Here is a 16,650-nt window from a genome sequence, read left to right as displayed (position 1 = left end):
AATATAAAATAGCTACAAGTGTTTCTGTAGTTCTCCTTGCTCATGTTGCCCACCCATTACAAAACCTGATTGGGGCCATGTGAAAGGGATCAAAAGACTTCCAAGCTAATTTAAAAAAAAAAAATTCTTGTGAGGTAGGCCAAGTCATTGTTTTGTCCAGTGTCCCTATCCTAATTTGTTGTAAAAGTATAATCATTGAAAGCTACAGTTAGAGATAATGGCAAAAACAACCTGAACAGACAGTAAAGAGGTAAGACCCTAGAGCAACAACTGCTAGCCATGGATATAGCTCTGAACTTGAAAAAGGTAAAATCCATCTCTGAACTACTTCAGTGGTGATAGTATATCCAAAGGATGAATTGAGTGCCATCTACACAAGTTCCTTTTGGGACTAACAAAAAATAAGACCCTGCAAAGGTAGCACATGTATTTAAAATGCAGCTAAAGAGTTTGAAATAAAGGTACTTGCAGAGGTTTTAAAAAGTGGTTTCCAGGGACTGGAGAGATTGTTCAGTGGTTAAAGATGCTTGCTTGCAAAACCTGTCAGTCTGGGTTCGATTCCCCAGAAACCAAGTAAGCAAATGTACAAAGTTTTACATTCATCTGTAGATTGTTTGCATTGACAGGAAGCCATGTACACCCATATTCATTATCTCTATCTCCCTCTTGCGTGCTCTCTCTCAATCTCTCCCTCCTTGCAAATAAATAAATATAGAATATTTTTTAAAGTGGTTTCCAAAGCCATAGGCTGCTAAATTAAAAAAAAAAAAATAAAACTCTAGGTCTTAAGGGATTGTTCAGTGATTAAAGCCACTTTCTTGCAAAGCCTGATAGCCTTGGTTCAGTTCTCCATGTTAAGCCAGATGCACAAATTGGCCCATGCATCTCAAATTTGTTTACAGTAGCAGAAGGCCCTGATATGCCAGTGTTCACTCTCTCCCCCTCTCTTTCTGTCTGCCTCATTCTCTATGTCTCTCTTTGTCTCAAGTAAATAAATAAAAATTTAAAAATCTAGCCAGAGAAACTATGCCAAATGGTGAAAAACATGAGAGTGAATTTACACCTGCTAGTGAACACCCAATCAAAAGTCTATGGCTGGGAATGCCATAGGTATTAAATGGGAAGCAACTACTATTGAAACTTTGATTAGGTAAAGGGTCTTAACCTGATGGCTGATGTGATGTACTCTTGATAAGTAATTATGCTATTCTAGCAGTAATAATTTTTAATGAACTGTTTCTGTGGAACAGAACCTGAATGCTAAACTTGAGGAGGAGATAGCTAAATCACACACCTTCCTAGGCTCAGGGAATAAAGTGGAAGAAGGAGTCAGCAAGAATGTAAGAGCCAGAGGAAGGGACAAAGCACATTGAGATTAGTACTATAAATTCCAGCCAGAGCAACTCCATCCTACAGCAAGCCTTCATTTATTATTTTACATTCCAGACTGAAGCAAAACAAGCCATCCCTCCCACAGTTGGCTAGTGTAGAATTCCTGATAAGGGCAAGGACACAGTGCACATGAACATGTAACTTTCCATGAGCCTAGATTTATCTGTGATTTATGTTGTCTGGGCATGTTGTAACCTCTATTGCTTTAACACAAGATCCCACTCTGAACTTAGGTTTGCATAAATTCTTGTGTAGACTAAGAACTACATAAAATGGAAGCTTGATAGGTGAGGTGTTCACAACTTTGGGGAAATGGGGCTGTCCATAGTCATGGACTGCTCCATAAGTAATCCCCAATAAACACATTTTTACTCATTAAGATGACCTTGAATGACTTTGGACTTTCTGTGCCATCCTTGTTCTGGAACATATTAATTTTGTATTTCCCCATATAGTCATGCAATAGGGGCACATTTGTATAGAAAAATTAAAGGCAGTTTTAAACAAATGATAATATACAAAGATGTGGGAAAGGTATTGGAGACCTACAAGGGATAGTGCAATACTTCATTAGCTAGTAAATGTAGGATTGCTAGCCATAGGCTGAAAGGACAAAAGAAAATAGCATTGACAATATTGAGCCTGTGGAGAGGACTACTTAACAAAGTTTGAATGGATGAACTTTCTCACCATGTGGTGATTTTGCAGGGAACAAGTTTGGAAGAAAATTTTTTCATGACCACATTTCAAATCTGTTATGTCTCAAGATATCACTGAACACTTTAATGTGTTCCATATAGATCAGTCTTCCTTGGGATACAAAGTAGACTAGGGAAAGGTGGAGACTGAATCGGGATGTAAAAATAAAATCTCTGCCAGGGGTGGTGGCGCATGCCTTTAATCCCAGCACTCGGGAGGTAGAGGTAGGAGGATTACCGGGAATTCGAGGCCACCCTGAGACTCCATAATGAATTCCAGGTCAGCCTGGGCTAGAATGAGGCCCTACCTCGAAAAACCAAAAACAAAAAAAGAAAATCTCCAACAGATTAGTGAAGTCCATGTTGGTTGTACTCACTAGAAATGTGCCTGTAATGGGAAAATTTAGTTTATTGTAAAAAAGGAAAAAAAAAAAAAAGGTTAACGGTATAATTTTCCCACAATTGAGACTTGCCTAAAGTATTCTACAGAAATAGTAAATACATTTGTATAACAGTGACACATGGTGCAGTGGCTGTAATGTAAGTATGTGCCCCCTAACCCATTGACTAAGGTGTTTTATTAAGTTTGTAACTTGGATTATTTCCAGCTTCCTACTAGAGGACGTATCACTGGGGGTGGATCCTAGAGTCCAGCCCTGAAGGTGTCACTGGGGTGGATCAAAATTCCAGGCTAAAGGTATGCAGAGAGGTTTAAGCTTTGTCTGGGTCCCTTCTTGCTGTTGGGGTTTATGCTTACTTGTTTTGGTGTTGCTGGCTGATGGTGGTTTTTCACCCTGCTTGAATTGATGAATGGGAGCCTGCTTCTTTCACCATAAATGGAAATACCACCAGGATCTGCAAACTGAAATCAACCCTTTCCTCCTATAAACTGTGTCGGGTTTGGATATTTATCCTAACCACGTGAAGCTGTATAACACATGTGGTAAATAGGTATAAAACTTGACATCTAAGAGTGTTGTTTCATTTTAGGGGTGACTTCTACCAGATTGTCAGTTGGATTTCAGTGACATTGGTCATTTGCATGTGGATTCAGTGAACTTTTCTGCTTAAGGCTGTACTGTAGGGGCTAGCAGTATAGCCAGAATATACCTAATACACCTAACCAGAAATAGATGAGAGACTTAGACTGAGTCATCATTTTGTGTTCCCATGTTCCAAGGAAATCCATGCCTATGGTGTTTATAAATTAGCATTTCCAGGTTCAAAAAAAGAAACACTTTTTGCCAGACCTCTTCTAAAAAAGAATATCAGTTAGAACTCATATCTAGCCACATTCACATTATTTGCCACAAGACAGCTTTGGGCTATGTGGCTATAGTGTCTCTTATCCGCTATTGCCAAATTGCATCTATTTCTCTCCAAGAAACTGGATATTTATGAATATTACCAACTGAAGTCTTGAGTCTTCTTTAAAAATGGAATTGGTTAACTTCCTCAGCATGGCATCTGGAACAAAAAAAAAAAAAAAAAAAAACAGACCACACTATGAGATGCCATTTCTTTGCTTTAATAGCATGCTTGCCCTACAGACTTTCATGTATTGTGCCTTATGAATTCTCTTTTGATTTTTTAAATATATTTTATTTACTTTTTATGTGAGATGAAGAAAGAAGCAGAGAGATTGAGAGAGAGAGAGAATAGGCATGCCAGGGCCTCCAACCACTGCAAACAAATTCCAGACACATACGCCCTTTGTGCATCTGGCTTAAGTGGGTCCTGGAGTATTGAACCGGGATCCTTTAGCTTTCCAGGCAAGGGCCTTAACTGCTAAGCCATCCCTCCAGCCCACCCCCCCCATTTGTTGAGGTAGGGTCTCGCTCTAGTACAATAATTCACTGACCAATAATTCACTATTTAGTCTCAGTTTGGCCTTGAACTCATGGCTATTCTCTTATTTCTGTCTATCTAGTGCTGGGATTAAAGGCATGTGCCACAACACACAGCTTAGAATATGAATTCTTATTCCATAAGTTTGTTTTATGTTTTAGAAAGGCTACCTCCTATGTTACCCTTAAAACCAGAAATATTTGAACTCTTTTCTTTTGCTTATCTTATGGTTTATATTTAGAGTAACTGAAATAACACATTTATAATTCAGATGTCCTTAGCTATTACTGTGAGTCAAAGTCACCGGAGAACCTCTTTAAAAAATGGAAATTTTAGTGTTGCACTTAGTGGATCTTAGGTGAGGGTCAAGAGTTCATATTTTTAACAAAAACTCAGCTGATTTTCACATGAAACAAACCAGCACTTTATATTTATTTATTTACTACACAGAAAGAGAGTTCTTGAGTATCTATTAAGTGCCAGATACCAGTCCAGTGCTGAGAATATAACAATTAAGAAAAAACATAAATTCCTCTGGGGAATCTCAAGGCTATAGGTTGTGTAAGGTCATAAAAGAAGAGTGAGCCCAGGGCCACAAGCACTAGCCTCTTCATTTTCCTGAAGAATTCCTGGATAACTCTCCTATACAGACAAGGATGAGATGTTAGGAGCTATGTCCTGTACCTATATGGTCAACAGAGAGGCCTCTTGCTACTTGTATGAGGATCACCACTCTATGCAGATGGAAGTAATGCTTTATACACCTTCCTAACAAGCTGACAAGTGTACTTCTCCTACTGGCAACTCTTTTGTCCTGCCTATATCATAGCTATGTCCCTACTTCACCTGTGAACCAGAACTTCAGTTATAAAATGTGTTTAGTTACCTTGGTAAATATTCATGCAAATTGCACACATCTACTATATCTTAACTATTAAGTACTAATTGTAGTTCCATGTAATTAATTCTATTTCTATGTGGCACAAATAACTACAACAGACTCATTAACCCTAAACACATTATTCTATCTATGTCAATGAAAAGGTAACTCTGCAATATATTTAAGTTCTTGATTCAGCCACTAGGGTACTGTGGTGTTTAATCTCTGATTATCAACCTGTCAGGATTTAGAATCACCATGGAAGCAAATCTCCGGTCATGTCTGTGGAGAATTTTCTACATTAGATTACTTGATCTGGGAGAATTCATCCTAGCTGTAGGCAGCACCATCCCCTGGGCTGGGATCCCGGACTATATAAAAAGAAGGAAGCTAGATGAGCAAGTAGCATTTATCTCTCTACTTCTGCCCTGCTGTTGTGATGATGAGATGCCAGTGTCCTGTTGCTGCTATGATTTCCCGGTCTTGATGGACTTCTAAAATATAAGCTGAAAATACACCCTTTTATGCTTTAGTAGGTTCTAGTTGGGTATTTTGTTCCAGAAATGACAAAGTAACTGGTACAGATAGGAAAATGCCATTCTTCCCATTTACAGCTGTCAAGAACTCAGACCAGGTTGTCTGTGAGAAATATCTTGAGGTTTATTCTTTTGTTGGGAAAACTGAGGCCTCAAACAATTAGGTGTCTTGTCTGGCAAAATTAATGCTGGTTTGCAATCATGTGAGCCACTGATCCTTGGGACATCAGGCCATCTTTCCTCCAACCATGGAAGAGAATGTGGTTGAGTTCTGCAGGGTCCATATGGGTGGCTCATCTCAGGAAGCCTCACTCATGTGTTATTTAGGACCATTTAAATAGCACCTCTATCTCTGAGCTAGTCTCACAGATAAAAAAAAAAAAACATAAGACATGGGAAAGATATAAATTCATTTGCAGCAATAAGAGAACCTGGTTCAAACACACACACACACACGTCCATATAAGTAAATTAAAAATTAAAAAAAGAACATGCTGAGCTTAGAACCATACTGTTCTATTGGAGATATCTCATTAATTCTAAAGTAGAAATAAGAAAGCAAGACAGGAAATTTGTACATAAATAAAATCAAAGGTTAAATTTGAGATGAGATGGATTCTTCACCTTAACTTTAAAACTTTCACAAGTCTCAAGAATTGAAGATTTGAAACAAATTCTTTCTTAGATTCCTCATCCCTAATCACATAGTCATCTCTGTTTTCCTTTCTTTCTGTCTCTGCCTCTCGCTTTCAAATATAAAGTACCAATAGCAGTATTTTTCCATGCTCTGTTAATTCTTTTCTTTCTTCTGACTCCTAATCCCACTGCAGTAGGACTTTCTTTTCTCAGGATTACAATGGACTTTCTCTCACTAAAATTACAACCCACCTTCTTGTCTAATTCATACAAATGTTTCAATGTGCTGAATATTGTTTTTAATCTCACAAAATGTGTCTTGTACTTAACAACAAATCCTTGACGTTTTCTCATAGCCTGGAGCATAATGTGCAGGATACAACTTCAAGGTCTTCTACTCACTAGCAGTGCAGTCATGGGTACAAACATACTTTATTATTTCCATTGCTCAGGTTTTCATCTATAAAATAGGAATGAATACCACACATACCTCACCCAATTCACCATAGTAATTTTATCTGCTCTTCTATATCTTCATTAGGAATTACCCTATATGCTGGCAAAGGTTATAAATTTATGTTTATTAATATAGACAATAACATTATTTTTAATTTTACTGAAGTGCAATAAATAAAACTGTATACATTTAAAATGTACAGTTTGTGTATTTAATATATGTATATATGAGGATTGCCACAATCAAGCTAATTAATATATACACCAATTTACAGTTATCATTTTATAATAGGAATAAAGATTTAGCCTCTTAGCAAATTTCAATTATAAAACACATCATGATTAACTGTTATTATATTTATGTATATTTCTCCAGAAGTCATTTAAAATTTTTTTTGTTTTTTTTTTATTTATTTGAGAGTGACAGACAAAGAGGCAGAGAGAGAGAGAGAGAGAGAGAGAATGGGTGCGCCAGGGCCTCCAGCCACTGCAAACAAACTCCAGACGCATGCGCCCCCTTGTGCATCTGGCTAACGTGGGTCCTGGGGAATCAAGCCTCGAACCGGGGTCCTTAGGCTTCACAAGAAAGCGCTTAACCACTAAGCCATCTCTCCAGCCCCGGAACTCATTTTAAAATTGCATATTCTACACATTGAGCAACATCTCCATATTGTTCGTATTCTCACCTCTAGTAAACATAGTTCCATTCTTTTTTCTTCATAAGTTCAACTTTGTAGATTACATATACAAATTGGGATTGTTGTCAATTTTGTTTTGACATTGTACATTGGATGAAGTCAATACATAGAATTTTGTGATTTGGATATTCATTTCAGTAATAAGTGACATTGAGTAGTTTTTCATGTGTTTACTAGCCATTTATATATCTTACAGAAAAGTATAGTCAAGTCTTTTATCCATTCCAAAATATGGTTGTTTAGGTTTTTGATATTGAATGGGAAGTGTTTGTTTGTTTTTTTGGTTTTTTATTTTTATTTTTTTTTTGCTGCTTATTGGTTTTTGGTTTTTCGAGGTAGGGTTTCACTCTAGCTCAGGCTGTCCTTGAATTAACTATGTAGTCTCAGGGTGGCCTCAAATTCACAGTGATTCTCCTACCTCTGCATCTCCAGTGCTGGGATTAAAGGTGTGCACCACAACTCCCAGCTTTGAATTGGGAAGTTTTTAAAAAAGAATTTATACATTCACTTACATGTCTTGTGGGACATATAACTAATGTTATATCCACTACTTTTTGAGTCTGGTTTTACAAGGGTGCTTCTTATTTCAACCTTAAAGCTCATGAGACAACTCCAGTGATAGCATGGGTTTCTCAAATATAGTTGCTAGTAAAAAACAAACAAAAAAAAACAGAAATCTGTGAAATAAAAGCCATAATTCTTGTATTTTTATACAACTCACAGAGCCAATATGTAGTTCTGAAACTGATGTAATTCATGATGTGAGAACCCCTGTACTGGTGATTACAGGATGGGTCAAACCTTTGTGTAAAGATATGAAAATGCTAAGGAGACTAGGAGCAACCACTATACAAACACTGAACCTTGTGAGCCTGCTATGATCTATTACTGAGAACTCCACAGAGCTTCATAGACACATCTGTCTTTGCAGTACCTGGGTTTCCTTAGAGGCATGATGTGAAACAGCCTTTGCCAGGGTCCCACTCTGCACTCAAGGCATTTAAAAATATTGCTTTATGGGCTGGAGAGATGGCTTAGCGGTTAAGCGCTTGCCTGTGAAGCATAAGGACCCCGGTTGGAGGCTCGGTTCCTCAGGTCCCACGTTAGCCAAATGCACAAGGGGGCGCACGCGTCTGGAGTTCGTTTGCAGAGGCTGGAAGCCCTGGCGCGCCCATTCTCTCTCTCCCTCTATCTGTCTTTCTCTCTGTGTCTGTCGCTCTCAAATAAATAAATAAATAAAATTTTAAAAAATATTGCTTTATTAGTGTGGCTGTCTATGTTTTTATCAGGAGAAACACTGTTAAATGATCTTCAGAATTCATACTGCTGCTATGTCCCAACATTTAGCAATCCATTGATATCCCACTCTGTATTATGCAAATATTTAGCAGATGTGTTCTAAATAGCTCTCAAGCTAGTTCTGTAAGGAGGATGTCCTGAGATATAGTTCCTAGATGACTTCACAAGCCTTTAGTATAGTAGCATGATTGGAAGAACCCTGACATTCCCTGACACTCCTTAATGTCCCCTGACACTAAGAAGACTCTCCATTAGGAGGTAAGGCACTAGGGATTGGAATAGGGTCACTTTACACTCTTCTGCTATTGGCTATTACTATAAGGCACCATGAATCTTCATCAGGACTCCTCCTTGTGATGAAGATGGAAGAGGGGAGGAAATCTTGCCCTTTGTGCCCAAAGGCCTATATGTAGAGCCACTATTGTGGTTTGAATGTAAACCATCCCTTATAAGATTGTATGTTACAATACTTACTTTTCAGCTGGTGGTACTATTCTGGAAGGATGTGGAACCTTCAGGGAATGGAGCTTTCTGGAGTAAGTGTGTCAAGGGGGTGAGCCTTAAGGTGTTACAGTGAGGTTCCATATGCTGTTCACTCTGTATGCTTCCTCCCTGCTGATGTGATTCAGGATTCCCACTCAAGCTTTTCATGTGTTCCCTGCAATAATAAACTCCACCTCATGAAACTATAAGCCAAATTAAACATTTTCCTTTCATAAGCTGTGTCTAGCCTGATCTTTTGTCCCAGCAATGAGAAAATAACTGATACAGCCATCATGAGATAGTTGGTCACTGAAATGTTCAGTGGGGCCAGGCAGTAGCTAAGGCTTTGCCCTTGAGACAGAAGAGTAAGAAGGAAGGAAAGTAATATGTACTGAAATACTTTAAGGCAATGTTTATTATCACCAATATCTAGGGCAAGATGCTGAATTTAAGCAAATTAGAAAACCAATATTGTTGTCATGTGACTAACAGATAACTCAACTCTGGAATTGTAAGCTTTTCTAATTTTGTCTTCATTTATCTGGGCTATGAATTGTCTAATTTCCCAAGTAGCTACTCTCTATACTTACCTGGGATACATTGATCTGTTTTAAAAAAAAAAAGTATGTCCCTGGCTGGAGAGATGGCTTAGCAGTTAAATTGGTTGCCTGTGAAGCCTAAGGACTCATTTTCAACTCTCCAGGTCCCACACAGGCCAGACACACAGTGATGCAAGCACAGAAGTTTGCACATGCACACGAGCAGGTGCACACATCTGGAGTTCAATTGTAGTGGCTGATGCCCTGATGTGTCAATTCTCTCTCTCTCTTCCTCTCTTTCATTCCTTTTTTTTTTCTCTCTCTCTCATAAAAAATATGACCCATATACATTTTTTGTTGAGGTAGGGTCTCACTCTAACCCAGGATGACCTGGAATTCATTCACTATGTATGTAGTCTCAGGCTGGTTGGTCTCAAGCTCACAGAAACCCTCCTTCCTCTGCCTCCTAAGTACTTGGGTTAAAGGCCTATGCCACCATGCTCTGCGACGTGTACAAATGTTATGTCATAATATCACTGGAATTTAAGAACATATTCTAATAGAATTAAAATACTGAGTTGTATTAAAACCAGTGAGAAAATATTTGCAAACTCATTTTAGATAATGGATTAAAATCTATGATTTGTTAGGTAAACTTAGTACCAGGGAGGTGAGGAAGTGATTTCGTATATAATTCATACAAGATGTACATGAATAGCCAAGTATTTTAAAGTATATGAAAATACAAGAACTAATATGATGTAAAGGTAAGTCATGAGAATATTAAATTGGAAAGAGTAATTACAATGAAAGCTTTTGCTGTGATTCTTTTGGAAAATATTATGGGCAAGAGTGTAGGTATATATTTGTGCGCACTTCACCTATAGGTATATATCTGGAGAGCATGTCTTATTTGATGAGGAAGATATATATATATGCCTTTGCCTCACAAGGAAAAAGTTGATTCAATGAGAAAGAATAATTTCACTCTTCAAATAATACTTTTATCCATATTTTTAAAGTTTTGTCATTAACAAAATAATATTTTTATAATAATTTGAACACAGAAAATATTTGTGATCAAATTAACAAAAATAATTTGAACATACAGCTCTTACTTCGAGAAAAAGCATTTATTATATGAAATTTTATGGAGAAATGAAACAGATTAAAACAATTGTTTGATTGTGGGGGGTACAATCACACATGGGTTTATGTCCCTTTAAGCAGCAAATATTCGCAAGTACAGCTTTACCTTTAATTCAAACAGGGCCTGTATTTACAATTTTACATAAAATTATCCTAAAAAATATGAACTCAGAGTCATTAAATCCAAGGGTGAAAATACTGGCTGATACTATTCCACTAAGCTCCCATTTTCATCCAACTGCTGATCGACATTGTCTGAGTCTCACAAGTGCGGTCCTGACTCTAGCCACTAGGTGGCATTGTAGCTGTTCCCACATTTGTTCTGTTTTCAATAGCTTGCAGTGGATTGTACAATATGACACCATTTCCTTCTGGCAAATTTACAAGCATGTTCAAACAATTCTCTTTGTTGTTTACCTAACGTCTATATTTCACTAACTAATTCATCTTTTCCTCTTTGTGTGGGTTGAGTTGTACACACTGTAGAGATATCCCTCCCAGAGAACAGGGTGTTCGTCCTCATTATCTCATCTTTAAACAGCCTTCCCAGAACTCTCCCAACAACTCTCAGTCCAGTTATTTCCAGAACACTCTGAACACATTTGCCAGGACCCAGAACCAGGACTCTCAAATTCTGTCACTCTCCTCCTGCATGCTGTGTACTACGTTTGTGCTGATGATCACCAAAGTAGACTAGAGCTATTTAGCGTTTCATCTTATGGATGCCCCAGAGCATGTTTTCAGCTTTTGCTATAGCTTGGATCTTGGGTGTTTCCCAAAGGCCCACGAGTTAAAATTTTTACCATAAAAGCATTATTGGGAGCAAACTTTGACAGATAGGTCTTTGTGAAAGGCTCTTATATCATTGGGATTGTGCCCCTTTATTTGCCCCTTCTTCTTTAGATTATGTTTCCTGGTCACGAGGTGAGTGTTTTGTTTTGTTTTGTTTCTTTCCATCAATCATGGCCTCCAAAATGTGCTACCTCCCCACAGGTTAAAAGCAACAAGCCCCACCATCATGTACTAGAACATTTGAAACTATGAGCAAAAAATGAATGTTTATTTCTATATGTAAGTTGATTGTCTCAGAAGTGTGTTATAGTAATGGAAAGCTGGGTAATACAGTCTTCTGGTACATCTATTTTGTTTTTCAGAAGAATTTGATTCTTTATATAGGTTCATAAATTGTTCCTTTTTTAAATGAAAGTATCATATTTTTTGTATGTGCTATACATGGAATCTAAGTCATGGCTTTGTACATTCTAGCTGAACTCTAAGGGACTTGGGCATGCAAACAAAAGCTCTATCACTGAGATACACCCTGTGGTAGTTTGAGTATAAATGTATGTCCCCCACAGCCTGAGGTATTCTTGATTAACTTTAAGCTTCCTGTTTGGGTCTCCAGCTGCCAGACTGGAGGAGATGTCACTGGGGGTTAATCTGATGCCAGTCCTAAGGTGTCCATGGGGGTGGATCTTAATTCCAGCTCAAAGACATGGAGAGAGCAGTTGGGGCTCTGGCTGTTCATGCTAGTTTGTGGTGCTGTTTATTGGTGGTGTCTCTGTTATGATCTATGAATAGGAACCAACTTTTTCTACCATTGATGGAACTTCCCCTAGATTGATAACCCTGAAATAAACCCATTCCTCCCATAAACTGTGTCTGGTTGGATATTCATCCCAAAACTATGATACTGGCTACAACATGTCTCCAGCCCCTGCAGCCCAAAGTACCTTCTTTTGGAGTATATTCAAGGCAAAAAAAGTTTACCACTGACATATTCTAGCTTCCATAAGACCATCTAGGCTGGAGAGATTGCTTAGTGGTTAAGGCACTTGCCTGGAAATCCTAAGGACCCAGGTTTGATTACCCAGCACCTATGTAAGTCAGGTGCACAGGGCAGCACATGTGCTGAAGTTCATTTTGCAGTGGCTAGAGACCCTGTCACACCCTTTCTCTCTCATTCTTCCTTCCTTCCTTCCTTCCTTCCCTCCCTTTCTCTCTCTCTCTCTCTTTGTATATGCCCCCTCTCTCCTAAATAAATAAATATTTTTTAAAAAGATAATATCATCTCTCTCTCTTTATCTCTATCCATCTATAACTTTACGTTTGTTTTTCTGAGGTAGGGTCTCACTCTAGCCCAGGCTGACTTGGCAATCACTCTATACTGCCAGGCTGGTCTCAGACTCACAGCAATTCTCTTACCTCAGCCTCCCAAATCCTGGGATTAAACATGTGCTCTAGGAAATACTACCTCCAAAAGCCAAGAAAAATAAACAAAAAGATGTGTGCTACCACATCCAACCTATCTATATCTATTCTGCTCTTGACAAAATTTCTTTGAATAGTCTGAATGTGGTAGCCCACTAGTGCCATCTCGTGGCACAAGCCTGAAGGGTAACTAGAGCCCAGCAAAAATATTGAAGGGAAGGGCTGTGGTTCAAAAAAGTCCCAAGAGAAAGAGAGAAGGGAGAGAGAGAGAAGTCTTAATGGAAAAAAGGGTCATTTTCAGGCTAAAGGGACATTGGAGGTCTCTAGGAGAATATTAAAGTCAATTTAATTTTAAATAGAAATTTAGATGTACCTGGAAGTGAAAGTTTTTGTTGTTTTGTTTTCTATTCTGAAACATCTGCACTTATTCTATGAATATATTAACATGCAACTGTTTAGTTTCTTTACAATGAAATTTCAGGTTTGGGACTAGAGAGATCAATGAGTGGTTAAGGCATTTGCCTGCAAAGCCTAACGATCCAGGTTCAATTCCCTAGTACTCACGTAATCCTGGATGGACAAAGTGGTACATGCATCTGGAGTTGGTTGGCAGTGGCTAGAGGCCCTGGTGGGCCCATTCTCTCTTCCTTCTCTCTTTCTCTCTCTTCTTGAAATTAAATATTTGTATTTTTAATTTCAGATGTTGGTTTTATACCAACATAGTGTTTCATGATGCATTAAGATTTATCTCACTAGTACCATAGTGATGGGGATTTAGTTCAATTACCATGTTTTCTGTTACCAGCAATGATACATTTTGTAAACATTTTTCAAAATAGAATTCTGAAAGTGTTATTCCAAAATTATAAAATCTAAATTTTATTAATGTTACATTCAAGATACTATTAATAAATTATATTCCTGACAGAAAGTATGAAAGGCATACTTTTATACTGGAAATAAATAACCTGATAGACAGCAAATCACCTCCCATTATTTTTCCATTATAACTTACCTATACTACTTGTCTAGATTTCCATCCTATGCATATGATAATCAGTTTTCACAATGTATATTGTTTAGAATGTTCTAATACTCCCAGTTATTTATATTGTATGGCTGACAAATATTCCAAACCCAAACACTCATAATGGGTACAGTTCAGAACAGAGTTCACATAGCTATTTACATTGATATACTGTGTCCTCTTTGAACCTAATGCACTGTCCTGGGAAAATTCCATTGATATAACAGAACCTGCTGGCGGTGTTAGTGTGTGAAGGTAAGTGTGTGCTGCACTGAAAACCTTATTTCCTTTTTTTCCTACTCCCTCTTGACTGGGCGGCAATAGGAAGGGTCAAGTATTCAGTGGTTAGACAGTGTAGAGTATGGTGCTCTGATTGATCCTTTACAAACTGCTAGCATTCTTTTCCTAAATTACAGACTGTAAAACACTTGTTAGTTAGGAACAGCATGTTGACAAAAAAGATAGAAACACAATAGGAAATAAAAGACTAAAATGTGACAAATTAGAAGATTTATCTCAGAATCCATACAGATTAAATAGTTCATGTTGTTTCATTCGCCATTTCGTTTAGCTATTTTGTGTATTGTATATCTTTCTGTGTTGCCTGTACCAATTGAAAAATATTCTTTGCTACTCTGCCTGCCTTTAGCCCATCCCAGAAAAGCTCTGGGGGCCCCAGGGATACTTACTTGCCTTGGGTATGTGGTATCTGACTATTACCCCACCTCAGTTCATCTCTTTGTAAAGTAACTGTCATTTCTGTATCTGTTTCTTTTTTCCATACATATTTTACTTAAGTGGTGGACATGTGCCAGGAAGTATTAAAGGGGGTACTGTGGGAAAACAGGTAGAACATCCTGTGACAAGGACAGACAAAATGAGGGAAAGGGTGGGCCAGATGTTGACAAGGGAATACAGATGGGTGAAAGGACGAATCATGAAGGAAGAGGGCACTCTGGCAGTTTGGAGGGTAATCCCATGATTCAATAGTGAAAGTTTAGTTGTGAAGCCAGCATAGCTTTAGTGATAGGGTGTGGACAAGGCTCAAGGAAATAAGAATGCAAGCAAGTGGGTGGGGGAATTGTGCACAGGCAGCAAATGCAATGGTTCTGGGGCAGAGTTCTTCAGGTGAGTCTTTAAAGAGACATTAGAGCTTCATAGAGTAAGTGAGAGGCTGCAGAATTCATGCTCAAGAGATTATGAGCTGGCTATAGCCTTTCTGACTAGTAGAGAAAAGTCAGAAGCTCCAAAAATCCTGCAGTACTACCTGACCCAGAATGATAATACTCAGTCCCTGAATACACTTGCCTAGATACCAGGCAGTATCCCCTAAAACCTCAAGTGCAACACAGTCATGGAATGCTCACAAAAATCCCTCCAAGCTCATTTTTAGATTAATAAATGGAAACAAATACAGGGATTATAACCTTCCCACAACCACATAAGATAATGGTAGAGCAGATAGTCTTGTTGATGATCTACCTGTTACCTCATCAACACTCATAGCTTCACTAAACACAAGCAGTAAGTGTCTCCTGTGGGAGAAGGGCTGCCATCTTGGCTGGATTATAGGTTACAACCAACATAGCACCCAACAGCACCTCATCTGAGCAGAGGAGGATAATATGCTGTCCTTCGAGTCCTCAAGGTTGTAGTGCATTCCTTCCCCCATGTACTCATTCATTCACTCTCAATCATTCTCATGCATTCAATTATGCACTTTCACTCAACCACTCTTACTCATGAATTCCCTAACAAATATGGCCTAGACTCACCTATTATTGAGTTTAGCAAAAAGCACTGAAATTCATTATTACAGCCCCCTTCTGAGGACATCAGCCAGGGACAACTTGGAGGGAAACACGGGGGTAGCCAAGCTCAGAGGAAGCCTCTGTCTGAAGCAGGATTCAAAAGGTTCTCCCCTTCTTGGTTCTATCTTTAGGACCACTGTTTCTTACCATATCTTGGATGTCTCAGGAACATTAGAGAACCTGACCCCTAACCTCCTGGCTCCATGTCCCTGGCTTAAGAGGTTAAGGCTGCCTGACAATGACCTCATAGAGTCACATACAATGCATCACAATGCCAAGATGTATACCCCAACCTTAAGCTGTGTGCCAGCATATGGAAATGTGGCAGGATCCAAGTGATCCTGCCAGCCCTTATAAACAGGGGAATGTAGGGCAAAACCTTAGGCAAGGTTACTAGAGCTGGCTTCAGAATCAAGGTAACTTGGAAATGGAAAGGGGCCATATGTTCTGGATTCATCCCATCAGGAAAATGAAGCTGACCAAATGGACTGGAGCCTAGTTCACCTCTCCAAGAGGTTCTGTTCTAGACATCAGACATGTCAGAAGTTGAAATCCGAAGTAGCCCCATCCTAGAAAGAGTAGCCCAGAAAGGTAGCCCACATGAGTTTTGTCCTGCCAGACTCCATTTCCTCCTGGATGCATGGGCTCAGATAGTGAAAACAGGGATTCATGTGGAGTGTGTTGGCTGAGTACTATGACCACACAGCATTCCAATCCTCATAATCACTTGGCTTCTAACAACCTGAAAGGTCTCCAGGGTTCATATATCATAAATAGGCTCATAGATGCCTAGAGTCTCTGACAAATGGAAGCCAAAGCCTCCAGAAGCTGGGAAGCCAAGTACACATGACATTTGCCCACTCCAATTTCCTAGGGGGATGTGGAATACATGATAGCCTACCAAAGGCAATTTAAGGTAAGATGTCCAGACTCAACAGCTCCAGTGGCTAGAAGAGAGTAGCCATGATGGTTTTGGCAACCCCCCCA

The sequence above is a fragment of the Jaculus jaculus genome, chromosome X, assembly GCF_020740685.1.
Source record: "Jaculus jaculus isolate mJacJac1 chromosome X, mJacJac1.mat.Y.cur, whole genome shotgun sequence".
In the NCBI taxonomy this organism is placed as follows: Eukaryota; Metazoa; Chordata; class Mammalia; order Rodentia; family Dipodidae; genus Jaculus; species Jaculus jaculus.
The sequence above is the reverse complement of the archived record's forward strand: the minus strand, read 5'-3'. Positions refer to the sequence as shown.